This window comes from Ochotona curzoniae, unplaced genomic scaffold (genome assembly GCF_017591425.1).
Source record: "Ochotona curzoniae isolate NIBS_2020 unplaced genomic scaffold, NIBS_Ocur_1.0 contig_2321, whole genome shotgun sequence".
In the NCBI taxonomy this organism is placed as follows: Eukaryota; Metazoa; Chordata; class Mammalia; order Lagomorpha; family Ochotonidae; genus Ochotona; species Ochotona curzoniae.
In genome coordinates this window covers 8,112,716-8,121,434 of record NW_024465421.1, presented here as the reverse complement: position 1 = coordinate 8,121,434, position 8,719 = coordinate 8,112,716, and the positions used below count along the sequence as shown (strand labels likewise).

General features: G+C 50.5%; 1 long non-coding RNA gene across 1 annotated transcript; it reads right to left on the bottom strand.

Moving 5' to 3' along the window:
- Positions 1-5,016: 5,016 nt before the first annotated feature.
- Positions 5,017-7,357, bottom strand: LOC121151974. The gene is made up of 2 exons (XR_005883211.1): positions 6,589-7,357; positions 5,017-5,541 (listed from the first exon to the last, which is right to left on the bottom strand). It is a non-coding gene; the product is annotated as an uncharacterized LOC121151974 (long non-coding RNA).
- Between the last annotated feature and the right edge of the window lie 1,362 nt (positions 7,358-8,719).

Below are 8,719 nucleotides of genomic sequence, written 5' to 3'. Positions count from 1 at the left end.
CTGTGTCAGCCCCGGGAGAAAGCAGCTGAGGGGATGACACAAACATGAGTCACTCACCCCCCTCGGTCCCCACCATCTGGTACCCTGGAACCTGTGGGCGAAAGTCAAGGGGGCAGGGGCAAACAAACAGAGCTGGAGCTGCTGCATGTGCAGCCCCAGCCAAGTGGGGCCCAGTAGTTCTGGGTCTGTCTCCAGGGCTGATTGTGTTCCATGTAAAGACAGGAACAGAAATCAAGTGGGCAGAAGCCCCAGCATTCCACCCCAAGCAGCGTAGGATTAGCCTACAGCCTCTGGCCTTCCTCTTGCAGAATCTACTCTCACTTCTCCATCTTGGAAGGCTGCACTCCCACATTTTCTCTTGTTTAGCGCTGTTACAAACATCCAGGTATGTGCTGGAAGGCATGACTCTCATCCCCGTGCCCTGATCGCTGGGTGTGAGGCATGACAGTAGGACCTGGGGGAACTTGTGTCATGAAGCTTAGAGAATTGGGATCCACATGGGAGAGACAGGTACAGGGTGGTAACACCGTGCTGTCTTTTACATAACTCCAAAGCCAGGAGCTTCTTCCCAAGTGGGTGCAGGGCCCCCCAAGGCCTTGGGTCATGCTGCTTTCCAGGGCCTGCTGCTTTCCAGGGCCCAAAGCAGAGAGTGGGATCAAAAGTAAAGCAGCTAGAACATATGGAGTGCTGGCTCTTGCAGGTGGAAAATTAGCCTGACACACGCCTTTGCGCATGACTTTTTAAATTACGGTCCAGCACGGTAGCCTAGTGACAAAATCCTTGCCTTGCATCCACCAGAATCCCACATGGGTGCCGGTTCGTGTTCCAGCTGCTCCACTTCCCATCCAGCTCCCTGAGAAAGCCGTGGAGGAAGGCCCAAAGCCTTGGGACTCTGCACCCACATAGGAGACCCAGAGGAGGCTCCTGACTGCTGGCTTCGGATCAGCTCAGCTTTGGCCATTTGCAGCCACTTGGGGGAGTGAACCAGCAGATGGAAGAGCTTTCTGTGACTCTCCTTCTCTCTGTATATCTGCCTTTCCAATAAAAATAAATAATAAATAAAATTAGCAGTGGTGTGTATATTTCTGGGCTACGGAGACAGATTTCGGTACGTGTATATCGGACCTGTACTGTTGAAATCCACACTGAATGTCTGGTGGTACTTGTGCTTCGAGCTTGAAACTCCTTTCTTCCACAAAACACACGGCAGGCTGTGCACTGGTCACCGCACTGTGCTGTGTTACACCAGGAGCTGTTCCTTCAATGTAACTCTGATGTGGCACCTGTCACTCTTCCTCTCCTCCCCGCCTCCTCCCGGCCTCTAGTTGTCATCGTTCTGTGTTCAGATTCAGTTTGGGGGCTTTTTGGTGGTGGTGGCAGCGGTGGTTTGGTTCTTTTAGATTACACATGCGAAGCAGAACTTGTGGTGGGAAATAGGCGTCTGGCTTATTTCAATTTACGTGCTGCCCACTGGCCCCATCTTTTTTGCTTCAAATGACTCCAGTCTTTTTTTTTTTTTTAACTGCCACATTCTATTATAAAGCACATTTCCTCTCTGTTCATCTGATGATGACTTTCTTAGTTGATTCCATGTTGGTTCATATGAATAGTACTGCCGTGAACTTGGTGGAACAAGCATCTTTGATGGTTTCATGTCTTTTGGGTCTATATCCCGTAGTGGATCATTCGGCAAGTCCATCTGCACTTTTCTAAGGACTCTACACCATTTTCCATTGTAGCTGAACTAACTTACATCCCAGTCAACATCTCCACACTCTAGCAGCGTCTGCTACTCGCTGTCTTACGCATAACAGCCATTCTAACTGGTGTGAGGTGATAGCACGTGGTTTGGATTTGTATCCCATGCTGTAGTAAGAGTGAATATTTTTGAAGTTGTGATTGTTGGCTATTTGTATTTCTTCTTTTGAGAAATATTTGTTCAGGCCCTTTGCCCATTTCTTAAATGGATTGTCTGCTTTTTGTTTCTTTTTTGGTTTATGTATGTACTTAGTCAAAAGACAGAGGAAAGCGCTTAAGAGACAGAGGAAGGACGGAGAGCAAGAGAGAGAGAGAGACAGATTATTCAACTGCTCATTCACTCTCCACATGGTCACAGCATCCAGGACTGGACCAAGCTAAAGCCCAGAACCACAGTGGTTTAGGTCTCCCACGTGGGTGGCAACACCAGTACTGGGCCATCCGCCAGCACCTTCCCAGGCACGTGAGCGGGGAGCTGGGCGGGAGGAGAAGCATAGACTGGGATGGACATTCTGCTTGGCGAGGAGGCATCGCCAGCGGTAGCTTCAACCACTGTGCCAGTGGATTTGCTTGTCGTGGCATTTTATTGTGTTTCTGGGCCCCTGCTATGGTCTGGATGTTAACCCTTTGTTGCTCAAGAAGCTTGTAAATATTTTTTTCCTCCATGCTGTCAGCTATCTTTTCGCCCTGTTGATCCGCTCCCCGGTTGTGCAGAAGCTCAGGGGTTGTCGTGAGCTCACTTCCTCCTCCTGCTTTACCCACAGCCTGCGCCCTCCACCATTCCTCCCTTGCACTGGAGCCGCTCTCAGGGCCCAGGCTCTGCGCCAGCCACTTGGATTCCCACAAGACCAGCTGGGAAAGCACCAAGTCCTGCAAGCTGCCCACCACCCATCCCAACCTTCCCATGAAGGGGATCACAACCCAAAAGCTTTACTAGACAGCAGTGTGGCGGGGGAGGAAGTGGTCAGCTCTGTTTTTGTGAGTCCCAGAGAGAAAGATAGTTTGGAGGGAAGATAATGGTCTCGAGGCGGAAACATCTACACACAGTTGCTTCATTAAGCTTGCACCTTGCCACATAAACCCTTGGGTTGCTCTCATCTGATGCATGCATTTGCTGGTGACGCCAGAATGTCCAGGTGCCCCAAGTCATGTCGCTATTGTTCTGTGCTCTGTGTTCAGCAGCTGTATCTGTGGCTAGGGGTCTTTTCCTCTTTTCATTTCATCTCTGCTTTAGAGAAATGTTGACACCCTTCCACTCCAAGCCTCGTTGTGTCATAGGTGTCTTCTGCCAAATGCAAAGAGATCATTTGTGCCTTCACTGCAGATTGCGGTTCTGTACTATTGAAAGCTTCTCAGCGGTGGCCATGCTGTGCCACAGTGGATTAAGCCACCACCTGCAGCACCAGCATGTTACATAGGCACCAGTTCAAGCCACAGCTGCTCTGCTTCTGATCTAGCTCCCTGCTAACGTGCCTGGGAAGTCAGCAGAGAACGGCCCAAGCACACATGAATGATCTGCAGGAATGACCTGGAAGAAGCTCCTGGCTTCAGGCTGTTCCAGCTGCAGCCATTGTAGCCATTTGGGGGTGAATCAATGGATGGGAGACCTCTCTCTCTCTCTGTAACTCGCCTTTCAAATAAATAAATCTTTCAAGAAAAAAAAAGGGGGTGAGGTCTCTTCTGTTTTGGATGTGACTTTTTATGTTGCAAAGTGACAGATGTGATGGCTTGACTTTTGTTCTTAATAAACAATATGAATGGGTCCTGTGGCATGGCCTAGCGGCTAAAGTCCTCGTCTTGAGCACTCTGGGATCCCATATGGGCGCCGGTTCTAATCCAGGCAGCTCCACTTCCCATCCGGCTCCCTGCTTGTGGCCTGGGAAAGCAGTCGAGGACGGCCCAAAGCTCTGGGACCCTGCACCCGTATGGGAGACCCGGAGGAAGTTCCTGGTTCCCGGCTTTGGATTGGCGCAGCTCCAGCCGTTGTGGTCACCTGGGGAGTAAATCACCAGACGGAGGATCTTCCTCTCTGTCTCTCTCCTCTCTGTATATCTGACTTTGTAATAAAAATAAATAAATCTTTTTAAAAATAAATAAACAATACTGAGTAAAAAATAATGATGATGACGAAATAGTCTGTGCCAGGCCATCACCTGCTTCCTCCGGGGAGTTCAGAATCAGGAGGGAATCCAGGACGGGACCCCAAGCACTCCACCATGGTGTCCCAAGAAGACTCTTAACTGCTTCGCCAAACCCTGCCCTGACAGCATCTTCATCAGCAGTAAGGAGTTGATACCAAGATGAATCATACAACTAAAACCCTTATCGCCCATTGGTTTTCCTCCATATAGTTCCCAGTGCTTGCCCCAAACCCTTTTGTCCTATCGCAGACTTCATTCATCCATTCAGTTAGTCCCCAGGGAATCACTACTCTGCACTTCAGATACCCAATGAACAACAGCAGCCACACCCTGCCCTCAGACACCCGACACCACACCCAGGGCAAGGACACAACATAAATTAGAACCTTTCTGGTTTGCTAGAAAGAGCCTGAGAGAACATGGGAGCTGGCGGATGACTGGAAGAGGCTCTAGGGAGAAAAGCAGCTGGCAATGCTGGCGCTCCAGCCTGCCGCCAGGGGTCGCTGTGAACCACGCTTGGTCCTCTCTGCTCCACAGGCACTGGTCACCGAAAGCTCTCCTGCCTCCCCCGCGCCAGCCAGGGACAGAGGCCATTCCCACCCAGCCAAGCAAGGCAGCCAACACAGCAGCCAACAGAAAAGAATCGGCGTTAACCTAGGAGGGAGGAGCTTAGGCCGTGTGGGGAGCATTTGGTGACTGTGGAGTGGTTGCATCTTAACATCTTTCTGGGACAAAGGAAAAAGAACAAAGAAGTAGGGCACGAAGATGAACAAACATTAGTGTTTTGGCAAAGATGTGGGCCAGAGCTTGGGCCTTGGCATATGAACTGGCAGAGAGAGTATTCCAGAAACCGGCTGGGCAACAGGTGCTGTGGTGGCACAGTCGGTAAAGCTGTCCCCCGTAACACCAGCATCCCATATTGGGGTACCTGTTCATGTCCCAGCTGCTCCACTTCCCATCCAGCGCCCTGCTCATGTGCCTGGAAGGCAGTGGAGGATGGTCCTAGTACTTGGGCCCCTGCAGCTCTCGCGGACTGCTCAGATGAACTTCCAGCCTCATGATTTCAGCCTGCTCCATTCTTGGCAGTTGCAGCATTTGAGAAATGAACCAGCAAATGGAAGATATCTCTCTCCCATTTCTAATTCCACAAATAAACAGGGAGATCTTAAGAAAAAAAAAAAAAAAAAGATTGGCACATCTTACTCCTTCGCTGTATCTGGAGCCTGGCTTGGTGGCAGGGTTATTCTCCACAGACAAGCGGAGGGACAACAGAAGTGGGCGGTCAATGTGTTCAACTCCTCTTCATTCAGCCTGGCCTGCAGATGGGGCCTGGGGCTTGAAGGGCAGTGGGGATGAGAGGCAGATAATGGGGAACGATTTCAGTCATTGTCCTCTAAGTTCTGTGCCAAAATGAGAATGCCCGCAGCAAATGCGCAAGGGAAATTGCTGTGTGTATTTATCCCGGTAGCTGAATGGACAAAATCCAACCAAGGGAGGACCTCAAAGGCTACGTAAGCGGAGGCACTGGGGACAGTGCCGTGGTATAGTAGGTCACACCTCCACCTACAGCAGCAGAATCCCATGTGGGCACCATTTCAAGTCCTGGATGCTCCACTTCAGATCCATCTCCCTGCTCATGTACCTGGTAAGGCAACACAAGATTGTGCGAGTTCCACTTCTGTTCCAGCCCACTAATACCCCTGGGAAAGCAGCAGAGGATGGTCCAAGCAGGTAGGCTTCTGCACTCATGTGGGAGACCCTGGCTGCTTGCTTTGGTCTGGTCCAGCCCTGGCCACTGTGGCCATTTGGGGAATGAACCAGTAGGTAGAAGACCAATCTCTCTGCCTTTCAAACAAACAAACAAACAAACAAACAAGCAAAAAAAAAAAAAAAGACAAAGGTGATAGGAGTACCCAATTTTGCCCAAAACTGTAAAGTCATCTGTCTGGAAAAATCTCATAGACCTTTATACAGAGACACACACACACACACACACACACGTGCGCACACACACGCACACACACAGTCCCTACCTGACCAAACTTCAGGCAGAGGTAAGACTTGGATGGAGCCCACGCACGCTGGCTCTCCTGTCTAATGCTCCCTCGCAAACAGGCCCCCTAACTAAGAAGGGACTGCCCCACAGGTGCCCCCATGAGATCTTCCTACCGGGCCAACCTGCCCGCTGCCTCCTCGTCGTATGGCCCATAAATCGCTGTGCCCATTCTGTTCTCTGCTGGATTCTTTTCATGATGTGACAATCTGTCCTCAGTTGAATTCACTCCCCATAGCAGAGCCTGAGACAAATGGTTAGTCACTGTGAGGCTCCTGGGACTTGTTTAGGAACCTCCATCCGCCTTACAACCAATAGGCTGACTTCCTGAGCTGATTTCTTGCAGCTAATAAGGTGGGTATGTCAGGCTGTAAGCCTGGCCCGGCACCCGCCACTGCAGCCATTTGGGCAGTGAGCCAGCGAATGGAAGTCCTCTCTCTCCTCTCTCGCTCTTGTCTTTCCTTCTGTCTCTATAAATCTGATTTGCAAATAAATAAGCAAATCTTTTTTTTAATGACAACAACAAAAGATCCTTTTGGGACAAATAAAACTTCAAGCTGGGTTTGGACCAGAAGCTGCCAGTTTAAAATCTCTTTTCTAAAGAAGAAAAGCTCAGACTTTCCAGGGGACACATACCTGGGGAGTTTCCCAGAAACAGACGGGAACACACATCTTTCTTCATCTGCAGCTCGCAGTCAGGGTTGAATTCTCAGAGTCAGGAGTTGCAAAAGCCAAACCTCCGCTGCCCTAAGTAATTCTATCCACTCACCTTGTCAGTCAACTACCTTGCCCAGCAGGTACCTCCTCTCCCCTGGGACCTGGGGTTGGTGCCCTCTGCAACCAGTCCCCTTTCCAAGCTCAGAACAAGGAAAGGCGCTCTCTCTTCCTGAGGACACAGAAGGTGCAAGGTAGGAACGCCTCACCCTCGCTTCCCACTCTTCACTCTCTCCCGCCTTCCCCTTTCCCCGCCCCCTGTCCCTGAACATGGCCCACGTGTGTCCATCATTTCCTCACCTTTTCAATAAACGTTATCGCTTTGTATGTTGCCTTTGTGCCTGCACTTAGAAGGTTTTTAAGTCAGAGGCAAGAACCTGGACTCTGGATTTTAGATCCTACCTAGCCCGCCACACCAATGGTTCCCAGCAGAAAAGAGCTGAAGGGAAAAAGCTGGGAGATGCAACCACGTGGGCTCAGTAGGAAGGTCCTCTGCACGGGGAACTGTCTCTGCCGCTGAAGACGGATGGAGAGAGTGAGCCTTCCTGGGTGCTGGACAGATCCCTTAGGGATCAGAGAAGTGAGCTGCTGGCCCTTGGATGGACTGCAGGTTTACCATGTGGGCAGTTTCCATCTTTAGACAAGCAGTGGTTTAAGTTGCAGACCAGGGTCGGGGGAGCGGCAGCTGCTGGCATGGGGGCTCAGCACAGTGAGCCCCCATGTCATCTCCCCCTTGCCATCTGCCCCATGCCATCCCCACTGCCTCCCTTCATGACATAAGAACAAGGAGCCCAAGGCTAACCTGCAGAGCTGTCTCAGGCAGCCATGCACACCCCCAAGGATGCAAAGGACCATTGTTTCATGGGGCACCTTTCAGTGTCATCTTAGTGCATTTTGAATAAACTGAGACTCTTCCCCCACCTCGTCTTTGGCCTCACCTGTGCCCTTCTACCTTCTCTCCTAGCTTGAGGTAGACGCAGCTCTCCTGAAGTAAGCCCCTCCTTCCTCCTATCATAACTGGAACAGGAACCCACTGGAACCACAGGGTTTTTGTATTGCCATTAATATCATGCAATTATCATTTTTATCATAAACACGCATCAACCATTTTATGTGGTTCAGGCTAATCTAACAGCTGAACAACAGCCGCCCTCTCCCAGCTCTGAAGTTGCCTTCTTCTCTGTGCGACCTCAGGCCCCTGGCGTGCTCCGTCTGAGCCTCAGCCCCCTCATCCTTGAAACCCAGAAAACACTGCACGAAGCAAATGGAGCTGCATAACACAAGTGAGAGCTACAAAGCATGCGATGCAAGGCCAGGGTCATGGTTGCCGTGCTCACAAAGGTACAGGAGACAGGTCATGGAGGGACAGCTGCCAGCTAACAGCTATCCAAAACCTGCCTTGGGGCAGGTGCTTGGGCCAGCAGTTGAGATGCCTATGTCTGTCCTATCTCCAGGATCCTGTGTTCAATTCTTGCCTCTGCTTCCAAAACCAACTTCCTGGCTATGTGCGCTCTGAGATACAGGAGTGATGGCTCAAGATGGGAGACCTGGAGTGGGTTCCCGGTTCCCAGCTGCAAGTCTCTCCAACACTCTCCCTATACCCAACCATCAGGAGCACTGAGAGAAGCAGCAGATGAATTAATTAACTTTAGGTTAATTAATTAACTTTAGGATCCCATGTGGCTACTCCACTTCCCATCCAGCTCCCTGCTGGTGGCCTGGGAAAGCAATAGAGGATGGCCCAAAGCCTTGGGGCCCTGCACCCATGTGGGAGACCAGGAAGAAGCTCTGGGCTCCTGGCCTCAGATCAGCTCAGATTTGGCCATTGTGGCCACTTGGGGAGTGAACCAGTAGACAGAAAATCTTTCTGTCTCTCCTTCTCTCTGTAAATCTGATTTTCCAACAAAAAAATAAACTAATCTTAAAAATAAATAAAGAAAAACCATCTCCATACACCCCCGGTAGCAAATGCTGTGTGTGCCCTGCCCACAACACACCATCCTATGAATTTTGCCCAAGAAGATGCTCATCTGTTAGATTTCTTTTCTTTTTT